Below are 10,994 nucleotides of genomic sequence, written 5' to 3'. Positions count from 1 at the left end.
TCTTTCTTGGTTATCTTGCCTCCCCCCTCTGTCTCTCTCTGTCTGTCTCTGTCTCTGTCGCTGTCTCTCTCTCTCTCTCTCTCTCTCTCTCTCTCTGTGTGTGTGTGTGTGTGTGTGTGTTCATGCATATGAGTAAGTATGTCTATAAAAGCCACAGGACAACTTCTGGTGTTCCTTGGGAACCATCTGCCTTGCTTTTGAGACAGTCTCTCACTGGCCTGTCTTACCAAGTATGGAATCTTCCTGTGTCTGCTTCCCCAGTCTTGGGACTATGAGTACACACCATGGCATCTGGCCTTCTAATGTAGGTTCTGGGGGATTGAACCCCAATCCTTGTGTGAGCAACACAACCTAGCTTTTGTTACTCCATCGAATCAGGGTGCTATGGGATGAACACGCCCTGTCCCCAAAGGATGTGAGAACACCCCACCACACACAATGCGTGATGGTGCCAAGACATGCAACCAAAGGATGTGACGAGTTAGGGAGAATGGGGCCCTCGTGAATGATATCAGGAGGTCTGGAAAGTCTGCTAGGATGCTGCCCACTGGCGCCGGCTGACCGACTTCCCATCTCCAGCCTCTCACGGAAATCCCCACCTAATGCAAAAACCATCCAGAGTGAACAGGTCTGCAGTGGATCAGCCTGACCTTTGAACCTGTGTTCTTTGGGATTGTGGAGGAAGGAATGGCTGCTGTTGCATGTTGTAACAAGGAACCAGCTCCTTGTTACAGTGGCCAGAGCTGAGACTCAGTCATGAAGGAGAGGTAATTCCATCTGGTCCTTCCTGCCTCCCCTGGAGCCCCTCCTACTGACAGCACACAGGCTAGTTCTTCTCTGAACCTCAGGGTCTGGAAGACACAATTATCTCCATTTGGCCAAGACTTTTTGGCCCCTCAATCTCTGGTAATCCAGCAAAAACCAAGGGGACTCCCTCCAGCCTCCCAGAAAATGGGAAGTCAGAGTTTCCTAGAGAATCATGGGACAGTGAATAGGGCAGAGAGAAGGGGCCTGGAGCCAGCTTCCCTATGGCTTCCCTGTGTAAAGAAGAACCGAGTGTCTAGTTGCAGTTGGAGTCAGCCCTCCCCAGCCCCACCCCTGGCTCACAGCGGTTTGTAAATACCAGTGCTTGCTGTAGCCTAAACCTGTGTCTGCTGCATGGGAGTCTGAGGGTACAGGGAGTGAGTGTGTGGGTGTCTGGCTGAGATGGTCCCTCCCTCTGCCTGTTTGCCTCCCTTTATCCCTCCCCTACTCTCCCCCTCTGTCCCTCTTCTTCTTACCTCCCTTCACTTTCTTCCTTCCCCCTCCATTTTCCCCAGATATTATGATAGAATCTGATGTACATCTGAAATAAATTCTGCCTTGAGAGAAACACACACACACACACACACACACACACCACACACACACACACATCTTTTTATACCTGAGGTCTAATTTTCACATGCTCACAAATGCACATGCACACACATGCATATGCACACACACACACACACACACCTTTTTATGCCTGAGGTCTAATTTTTACATGCACGCACATGCACACACACATGCACATACAAACATGCACACCCATATCTTTTTATATCTGAGGTCTAATTTTCACACACACGCACACATACAAACACATCTATTTATACCTGAGGTCCAAATTTTGAAGAAAAATATAAACATACAATGCTTTTCCATTCAAAATGAAAATGCCTTTATTTGTGTTGTGTGGGGGAATTACCTGCCTGGCCAGGGAGCTCTAGGAATCTGTGTGTGGCCACCTCCTCGTGCTAGGATTACAAGCCACGCCCCCACACCCCCTTTCTAAAGCCCTGAGTTCTGGAGTTTGGATCCCTGTTCTTGTGCCTACAAGGCAAGCACTTCAGCAGCTGAGTCTCTCTTCAGCCCCCTCAGGGCACTTCTGAGCCTGCTCTGTGTCTTGGCTGAATGGTTTTACATGAGCAGATGAAACCTGAGATTCTGGACTCTCGATTTCTGCCACCCCAGTGTGATATTGATCCAATTTCAGAGATGTGGGTAGAAGGAACGTGTCCCTTCCTAAAGCCCCTGCCTCCCAGCTCCTTGATGTGTTTTCCCATGGAAGAGCAAAGACTTGTTGGGAAGAGAAGAGGCTCACTCCCACTGCTCAATACCTCACAACACCTTGCTTGCATTTGAAGATCTGAGCAGGCAGCCAAGGGACTGTCCTGTTCTGTGTAGCCCCACAAGGCACTGAGCAGGCCCCCATGGCACCCTCATGCAGGGGAACTAGACTAGCATTCCATTCCCTGGGCTCTGGCTTGGTATGGAAATAACACAGAAGTGTTTACAACATGTCCAGATGACCACAGCCTTCTCTGTCCCTGGGCCTCTCCAGTGGCTTCTCTTTGTTCTCAAAAGACCAATCTTGAATTATGTCCTTGCTCTCAACTCCTAATGCTTCAAAGGCTCTCAGCCTTCCTAATGCTGCGAGCCTATAAAACAGTTCCTTGTGTCATGGTGACCCTCAGCCACAAAATTATTTTCTTTACTACTTCATAACTGCAATTTTGCTACTTTTATGAATTGTAATTTAAATGTTTTTGGAGATAGAGGTTTGCCAAAGAGGTTGTGACCCACAGGTTGGAAAATGCTGCATCTAGCATTTCTTCATCATTACCAGGTAGTGAGGATTTTGGTTTCTTTAGAAGAAAAGTTATGTTACATAGATATGTTTTTGTTTTAATCCTAGGTGTGAAATAAGAGGCTGTTTCACAGCAGGTGATTGTGATTTGCCTCATGCACTAGCAGGGGTGTGATTTTTGCCAGCTGCAGACAGTTTAATTCTGGTGACTCTAGAGGGTATAAATGGGAGAGGAGCAGGTCTGTGGTGGCTGCTGATCCTGCTGCTGCTGTGTTTGCTGGGTTACTGGAAAAGTCTGATGATGAAAATCAGACTTGCCCCACTCTAGGAACTAATGTCTCTAATAAGCAAGAAGTCCTCTAAAGAGGTCTATGCCCCCCTTTCCTTCTGACCTTCTTTCTCTCCTACCTAGTGTTGGGGGCTTGGAAGGGCGGTAAGAACCCAATAAAATGGCTAACCAAATATGCTAACAGTTCCCTTCCCCCACCCCACTTTGCACATCTCTGCCAAAACAAAGGGAAAGGGCACTCTGCACTCCTTTCTGTTGCTGTGATAAAAACACTCTGACCTAAAGCATCCTGGGAAAGGGTATTTCAGCTTTTGCTTCTAGATCAAAATCCACTATTAAGGGAAATAAAGACAGAAACTTGGGGCAGGAAATCCAAGGCAGACCAGCTTGCCTTGGTACAGCATTACCTCCAGACAGGGAACTCAGAGCCAAGAAAATACAACAGGAATATGGAGGATAGAGGCTTGTTGGGTCCTGCTTACCTAGGTTTCTTATACATCCCAGGACCTGCCTCGAGGTGGCAGGGTGAGGGGCAGGGGGAGTAAGGGGATGGGGGAAGTGGGGGATTGCCTGGTGGGGGGCACTTTGGGGCTTCAAATGCCCAAGTCAGGCTCAGTGGCTCTCTCTCTCCCTGCTGCCTGCCAATCCAGATGTAGAACTCTCAGCCGCCTCTCAGCACCATGCCTGCCTGCCATGAATGATAACGGACTAAATCTCTGAACCTTATGCTAGCCCTAGTTAAACGCTGCACTTTATAGATGCCGCCTCGGCCAAGCTCCCTCTCCACAGCAATGGGGTACCACAACTGAGCCACTGTGCTTTGTCCCCTTCTAGGTTCCTGGCCGCTGCACTGTGGAGCCTCCAGAACACTGCACAGCTTGCTGCCCTGTGCCCTGCAGTTCCTCCCAGCCGCTGGCTGACACCGAGGGACACTGTCCATGGACCAGTCAGGGCCAGCACGTATCCACTGCCCTTCCTTGATGTGTTGAACAAGAGGTAGAGTTTAGTTTACCTGCCATGACACATTCTTCCTGCCCCCCCCCCCTCTTCCCCACAGAGCACAAAGCGTCCACTCACTTCCTGAGCCCTGCTGTCTGCAGCCGTGCACATCCTTCAGCTTTTCACAACACCGTAAAACAGTGTCATCAACATTGGGCTTTTATTTCAGCTAATCGGCATCTTCACCCTCTTCCTGCGTTTGGAAATGTGTCTACCTTGAGTCTTTGCCAAGGGCAGACTTCCCTTCCTCCTATGCCAGATGTCATAATTCTGACCAGAACAGAGACAGAAAGAAACAATTTTCTTAAAATTGTTGATCCACTGAACCTCCGGTCAGCCTGGCCTCAGCACAGGACACTGAATGTCTCAGCATCACTGGATCCATGTGCAATCAGAGGAGGAAAACACCACACACACACACACACATACACACGTAAAGGAATAGCCCGGGACATTACACACACCGTGTAATTACAATTGCATTAAAATAAAATTAAATGAGAAAACACCTGCATGAAAATAATTGGGGAAAGGTAATTTGAAATGTTAACGGCGGTGGAAGGATGATGGGCAGCATTTAAATCCCAGCGCTATAATTTTATATCGAGTGGTTTCCAAACTGTGAATAGTACTTTTGAAAATATGCCGGCCCACTGCCACACACACACCAAACATGCTAGGCTGTGGGATTCAGTCACGGCAAAGAACAGAGACACTCTTAAAGTGTGTCCCAGCAGCCTGTTTGGCACATAACGCCATTTGATTTCATTGCAACGTGTAAGGAGAGTGCTTTGCTGGAACCGAATGTACTGTACTGCTGTGGCGTCCATGACAGCTTGGCTTAGCAATCCCCCTCCGAGAGGCCACGGTAGAGCCCTGTGGGCCACCTGCTTGCGTCCTTTAAAAGAGCACTGGGCTGAGGAAGCCAATGAAAAGCTGCTCAGCTGTCTGTGATACCCACGGGCTGAGGCGGGGCCTCTGTGATGATCACACATCCTTGTGCAGACCTGGCACCCTTGGGAATGCTTCGTCTCTGTGGGACTTGGGATAGGGTGTAGAGGTGGCTCCCTTGCTTAGAAGACCCACAGCTTTGACAATGACTGTGTGGTTGGGCTGCCTTTCCTGAGTCTTGGTGACACGCAGACAACATTGAATTGGATAGAAACCACTGCTGCTCCTCCTACACTGTAAGAAGCCGGAGACACCAGTCCCTGTGAGAATTCCATGAACGAAGAGGATAGAGAGTCCCACACACTACAGATGAAGGGCAGTCAGGAGCTCAGGGTTGCTGAAAAAAGAATGCAGATAAACAATGGAGGATTTTAGCATAAGCATGTCCCATGATGCACTTGGGGTGTAGTGTTTATCGCCAGCGGCATGTCCCTGCCCTGTCGCTCCTCTTCCCTGTCGCTCACAAAGCATCTATCACTTCCACACTTCTCGAGCAGCTCTGCTGGGACCAGGCTAGGCTGAGGCAAGAGAGGGACTCATGACAAAATTCAAAGAGAAGCCTATTGTCAGCACAGGGCACGTACCAACGCAACCTGACATGCCTGAGAAGGTGCCCCCTTCAGTCCAGCAGTTCCTTATCCTGGGCCCCTCCTGGCTAGGATGACCTGAATCTCAGGGTTGGTGAAGATGTAGCAAAGATGGCTGTGATTGGTCAGGTTGGTGGAAATGTAGCAAAGATGGCTGTGATTGGTCAGGTTGGTGGAAATGTAGCAAAGATGGCTGTGATTGGTCAGATTGGTGGAACTGTAGCAAAGATAACTGGGATTGGTCAGGTTGAATCCCTAGGCAGCGCCTTCTCCTGCTTGTCAAAATGAAGATTCAGTCCCGTCCATCCTGCTTTCACGAGGTCGGTGCTGTTGGTTGGTCTTCTAGTCAGCCTTCCTCTTGGTTGTCTTCATTGTCCTCGTTGTCCACACGTCCTCATTGAGATGCAGGGCTTCTGCTTGATTCTGACATCCTGGGGATTCAGGAGTAGGCTTCTAGGGCAGCAGACAAGCCCTCACTATCCACCCCTTCCAGCCTTCAGGTAACCTGACTGCAGCCTCTATGCCCAGCCACCGAGTTAAAAATCATCACGTAGCAACCCCACTCCCGGGAGGCCACTGCGGGCAGTTTGTACCCGTGTCGGGGAAGGCAGCTCAGGGTTGGGGAAGATAGCTCGGTGCACAAAATGCTCATCCAGCAAGACGCCCCGAGTTTGGTTCCTAGAACTTATGAAAAAACTGAGCGTGTAGGTACATGAAGTCCCAGCGCAGGGAGGCGATTGAAGTCTTGTGGATCCCAGGGGCTTAGTGGTTAACATAGACAATATAAACTCCAAACGAGCATTACCTGGTTGTGTGTACACGCGCGCGGACACACACACACACACACACACACACACACAGACACACACGAAAGAAAGCCACCTCAGTTCCCACTTGCAAAGCATTAGGCCTGCAGACCAACAGTACAGTATGCTGAGACTCGCTGCCAAGAGCCCAACAATATTTATGATGGCAGCTACATCTGGCTGGACCTCCTGGCCTAATGTTCTTCTGCCTGGCTGGCTAGGGAACACCATGTGCCTGGGATAGTATCCAGGAGACCAGCGGTACTCTCCAAACTAGTAAACTAGACAACGAAGCAATACCACAGCCTGGCTGTTTTGAAACCTGGATAGTCTTGGGTGCATTCTGGGAGGAGTGGGGGATATGTGTTTGCAAGAAATCCATACAAAATAAAATCAACTTAAAAACTGCAGCAAGGGGATGCCCACTGGCTGGCTTTGGCCAGTGACTCTGTCTCCGAAGCACACGTACACCTTTTGTGTATATGTTTGGGGATCTGCTCCTGTGCCCCATCCTGGAGCTCATTTGGAATGAGACAATCATGCCTAGATTTCCCTCTCCACACTGTAAGGCTGACTTGGCTTGAGTTCTCCCAATGGCCCCTGGAATACAGTATCTGCCCATCTGCAGAGGTTTATGAGGATATCAGTTACCTTCAAGCCCCTTGTGAACTTTAGAGCTGAGTCCTTTCTCCCAGACAGACTACTAATCTTCCCCATGGCCTGCAGCTGTTAATTAACAACAACAATTTATAATCATGGCTTCTCTTGCTTTGTTTAAAGTGTATCGTGCTGAAATGCTGGCTTTGAATTCCAGTATTCTGCCTGCCCACCAGGTCTCGTAAATCAGCAGAGGTTTAATTATATGGAGAGTCTGTTTTAAGCTGGTGGGGGGCATCCTTCTCTCTTATCTCCTTTACAAGAAGCTACCTTCTTCCCTCCTCCTCAACATTCATTTCCTTTGAAGCTCTCATAATGGCTTGTAGGGTGCCCTGAGCTGGGGAGCTAGGGAGAGCATTTAAACCCATAGGTTTAAAACCTACCTCCACTGCTCTATACGGTTTCCAGTTTGAACCAGATGCTTCTATTCTGATGGAGGGAAAATGTGACCATTCTTGATTGTATTCCATGCATATGCATTCAATACATAAAACTATAGTACTAAGATGGGGTTTATTAAATGTGTGTGTGTGTGGTGTGATGGTCTATGACATGCTTGTGGAGGCCACAGGACAACCATGAGTATCATCCTCAAGGGCACTGCCCACTTCCCCTTGAGATATTCTTTCTCCCCTTTCCCCTCCTCCTTTCCCTCTCCCCCTCCCCCTTTCCCTCTCCTGGAGGTCACCAATGAGACTAAGCTGTCTATCGGGGAGGCTCAGGGTTCCACTCTCCCAGCTGGGATTGCAGGTACATAGCACTATGTCTGTCGTTTTGTTCTGTGGGCTCTGGGACTAGAGCTCAGATCTCCCCAGTTGCTCCCAGCAAGCACTGGACTGGCTAGCCTCCTCCCAGCCCCATGGATACACATAGTGTTTTAAAGAGTTATTTATTTTATGTATATCAATACACGGTAGCTGTCTTCAGACACCAGAAGAGGGCATCGGATCTCATTACAGATGGTTGTGAGCCACCTTGTGGTTGCTGGGACTTGAACTCAGGACCTCCGGAAGAGTAGTAGTGCTCTTAACCATTGAGGCATCTCTCCAGCCCCCTAAATACACACATTTAAAAGTGGCAACAGTATTCAATCAATTCTGACAGATACTGCACCATGGAACCTCCTGTGCCCTTCCCAGAATCCCCTTCTGTTCACCAACCAAACAATCCCTGGCCCAGTTTTTACTAAAATAAGCTAGCTTCAGCTATTCTAGGACAGCATGAAGTATGCACTTCTGTATACATTTGGCTTAACTTTTGTGTCCATCTATGAAGGTACTCAAGCACATCCTCAGAGGGGATCCAGATGAACCCAGACACAAAACCCAGAAGCAAGAAGAAGAAGGGAGGCTGACCTGGGATGGGCTCAGAAATGCACAGCTCCAAGTTTACACCAAGGACTTCTGACTCAGTCTGTCCCTTTCTGGTGCTGAGTTCTAATAGTCTGTTCTGTGCATAAGATGCACCATAGTTGTCTTATGTGCTGATGGGCACTGGGATTTTCTTCAGTTGAGAGAGAGGGAGGAGGGGAAGAGGGAGTGAGGGAGGGCAAGAGGGAAAGAGAGAGAGAACCCTAAGCATGTATCCCCATCTCCACACATAATCATTTCTGTTGCTCTTGGGTAAATACTTACAGAATGGCTGCCCATTCATTGACTCAGAGCACTATGTTTACCAATTTTTCTGCTTCAGTTGGAAGAGGCTGAAAGTTTTAGCTCTTCTGTGTCCTCAGTAATATTTGCTGTTGTTGGGTGTTTCTTTCTGTTTTTAATGTTAGCTGTTAAGTGATTATCTTGCTGCATTTGAAATGCGCATCTCCTGGTGACTAATGAGGCTGAACATCTCCGAGTGCTGATTAGCCATTTGTATATTGTCTTTTGGAAAGCATCTACTCAGCACATCTCCCCCTTTTATTGATTGCTTTCGGTTGCCGAGGGATGACAGTTCTTTACACATTCTGGATTCAAATCCTCGGTCATATTGGGAACAAATGTTGATCCTGGTGTGAATTAGCCAAGGAGAGACTTAAAGCAGGCTGCACATGCCAGGCAGTTGTTGACATTTTTATGAATCGAACACTCACAGACCTAAGACTACCCAGCAACCCATCTTAGATTTGAAGGTGACATGTCAAACTCAGATGTAAGTGTCTGAACACTTAACTACCAGCTGTTGGTAGGTTTGGTGAAAGTTTTAGGACCTTTTGGAGGTGGTTCCTCACCAGAGGAAGTTGGTTACTGAGGGTGGGCCTTGAGGTTTTATAGTCTGGCCCTATTTCCTATCCACTCTCCACATCCTAACTGTGGGTGCGGCGTGGCCTATCGGCCTCCTGTCACTGCCTACATGCCCTCCCTCCCTGCCACCGCATGGTCGTGACAGATGGTATGAACTTAAACTATGGTCCATAATAAACCGTTTCTCTCTTAAATGGCTACAGACCGGGCATTTCACCACTGCAGCAAGAAAATTAGCTGATACCTCACTAGACAGGAAGTCAGGTTCACAGCCCATGGTGGCTGCAGAAAACTCTACGGCTCCTGCCTCCACTGCCTGAGTGACCCTGTGTGTATGTGTGTATGTGTATAGTGTAAGTGTATGCAGGTACGTGCACATGTATGTGCACGTGTATATGAAGGCCAGAGGACAATCTTGAGTTCTGTGCTTTTGGTGTGCCTTACTCAGGAGCAGTCTCCCAGATGTTATTTCACCTCCTGCACTCCAGGGGGCGCTGTCTATGCTCACTTTCGCAGGTGTCCAGGGGGTCTCTGCTCTAGCTTGGTTCCCCATTTTGAGAGGAGTGAGGTCAGTGCTGCCAGCTGACAGGGACGCTGAGCTTTTAGAAGTGCTTCCTGCTTCCACGCTTCCCAAGCAATCCACTTCCTTCAAAGGACCCAAAGACCAGACTGCAAGGGCAGGGGGCGCTCCTGAGTCAGAGGAGCTGCGATGCTGTGCAGGAGGCTAGACCATCAGGAGCCCGGAGCCTTCATGGGATCCCCAAGATTCTACCCCTGCCTGACAAGAGGCAGGCAACTGACTGCGATGAGGGAGACTCCTTACCGTGTAGCTGCCTGAAAGGTGCCCAGATGACCCAACACTGACTGAGTCACATTGCCAAATGTCACCCATGTTATAGGTAGGACTCATTGGTGGTGTGCCCAGCAGACTTGCCAAGGGTGTGGCTGTCTCTGAGTCACCCCAATAAGCTCACTGGTTTGCCAAGCCAGACATAGATGGAGTCCTTGAGTCTACCAGTACCCTCTCTTGCTGGGTGAGCTGGCATTTCGTTATGTCTCCCCAGGAAAAGCTCTGAGATACCCCATCGCTGTGACACAAGCTGAGCCATTCTGTCTGCCTATCGTGGTCCTGGGAATGGTGTGACCTCATTACGCCTCTGAGAGGGGGATGAGCCACTGTCTGGCTGTCAAGGGCAAGAAGGCTTGATCCCCAAATCTTGTTTGTCTATCTCTGTGTATTTCAGGGGCTTTCGTTTTTTGTGACACAATGTTTGGTGACTTGACTGCAGTCTGCACATATTCAATGAGATGATACAGAGGTCATTCAAGGTGAAATGCCCAAGCCTTGACCCTCAGCATCCCAATGTGCACAATAAATTCCTGATAAAATTTCAAGCTTAAGAAATCACTTAAAGAATTTATGCTGTCCATTAGCTCCGTTCTGTCTGGGTGCCCTGCTCCCACCCCGTGTCCTTTCTCACATTTCCCTGTCTTGTCTCAGACTTTGCTGATCACTGAACTTCTGCCCCAGCTCCCGTGTGACCTTGGAAAGCCTGGGTACCTCCAAGCATCTCACATTTCCCCACCTCTAAGTGAGGCTGTACTTTGCCATCCTGGGACTCCTGGGGATATAGTCACCTCTTCAAACTGCTGAGCAAGATGTTGGTACCCCTAGAGTGTCAAATAACCAGGGCTCAGCTTGTCTCTCGGTGGGGATCCCTGTCAGCTCCCTGTCCCTTTCAATGGACATAAGCCCTGGAGATGCATTTTTCTGGCCTCTGCTTTCCTCCAGGCTTGGAAGCAGCACGTGACAGTTCAGGGCCACGTGGCGGCTTGCACATGGTGGCTCTGCCTGTT

This window comes from Micromys minutus, assembly GCF_963924665.1.
Source record: "Micromys minutus genome assembly, chromosome: 24".
NCBI classification, from domain to species: Eukaryota; Metazoa; Chordata; class Mammalia; order Rodentia; family Muridae; genus Micromys; species Micromys minutus.
The sequence above is the reverse complement of the archived record's forward strand: the minus strand, read 5'-3'. Positions refer to the sequence as shown.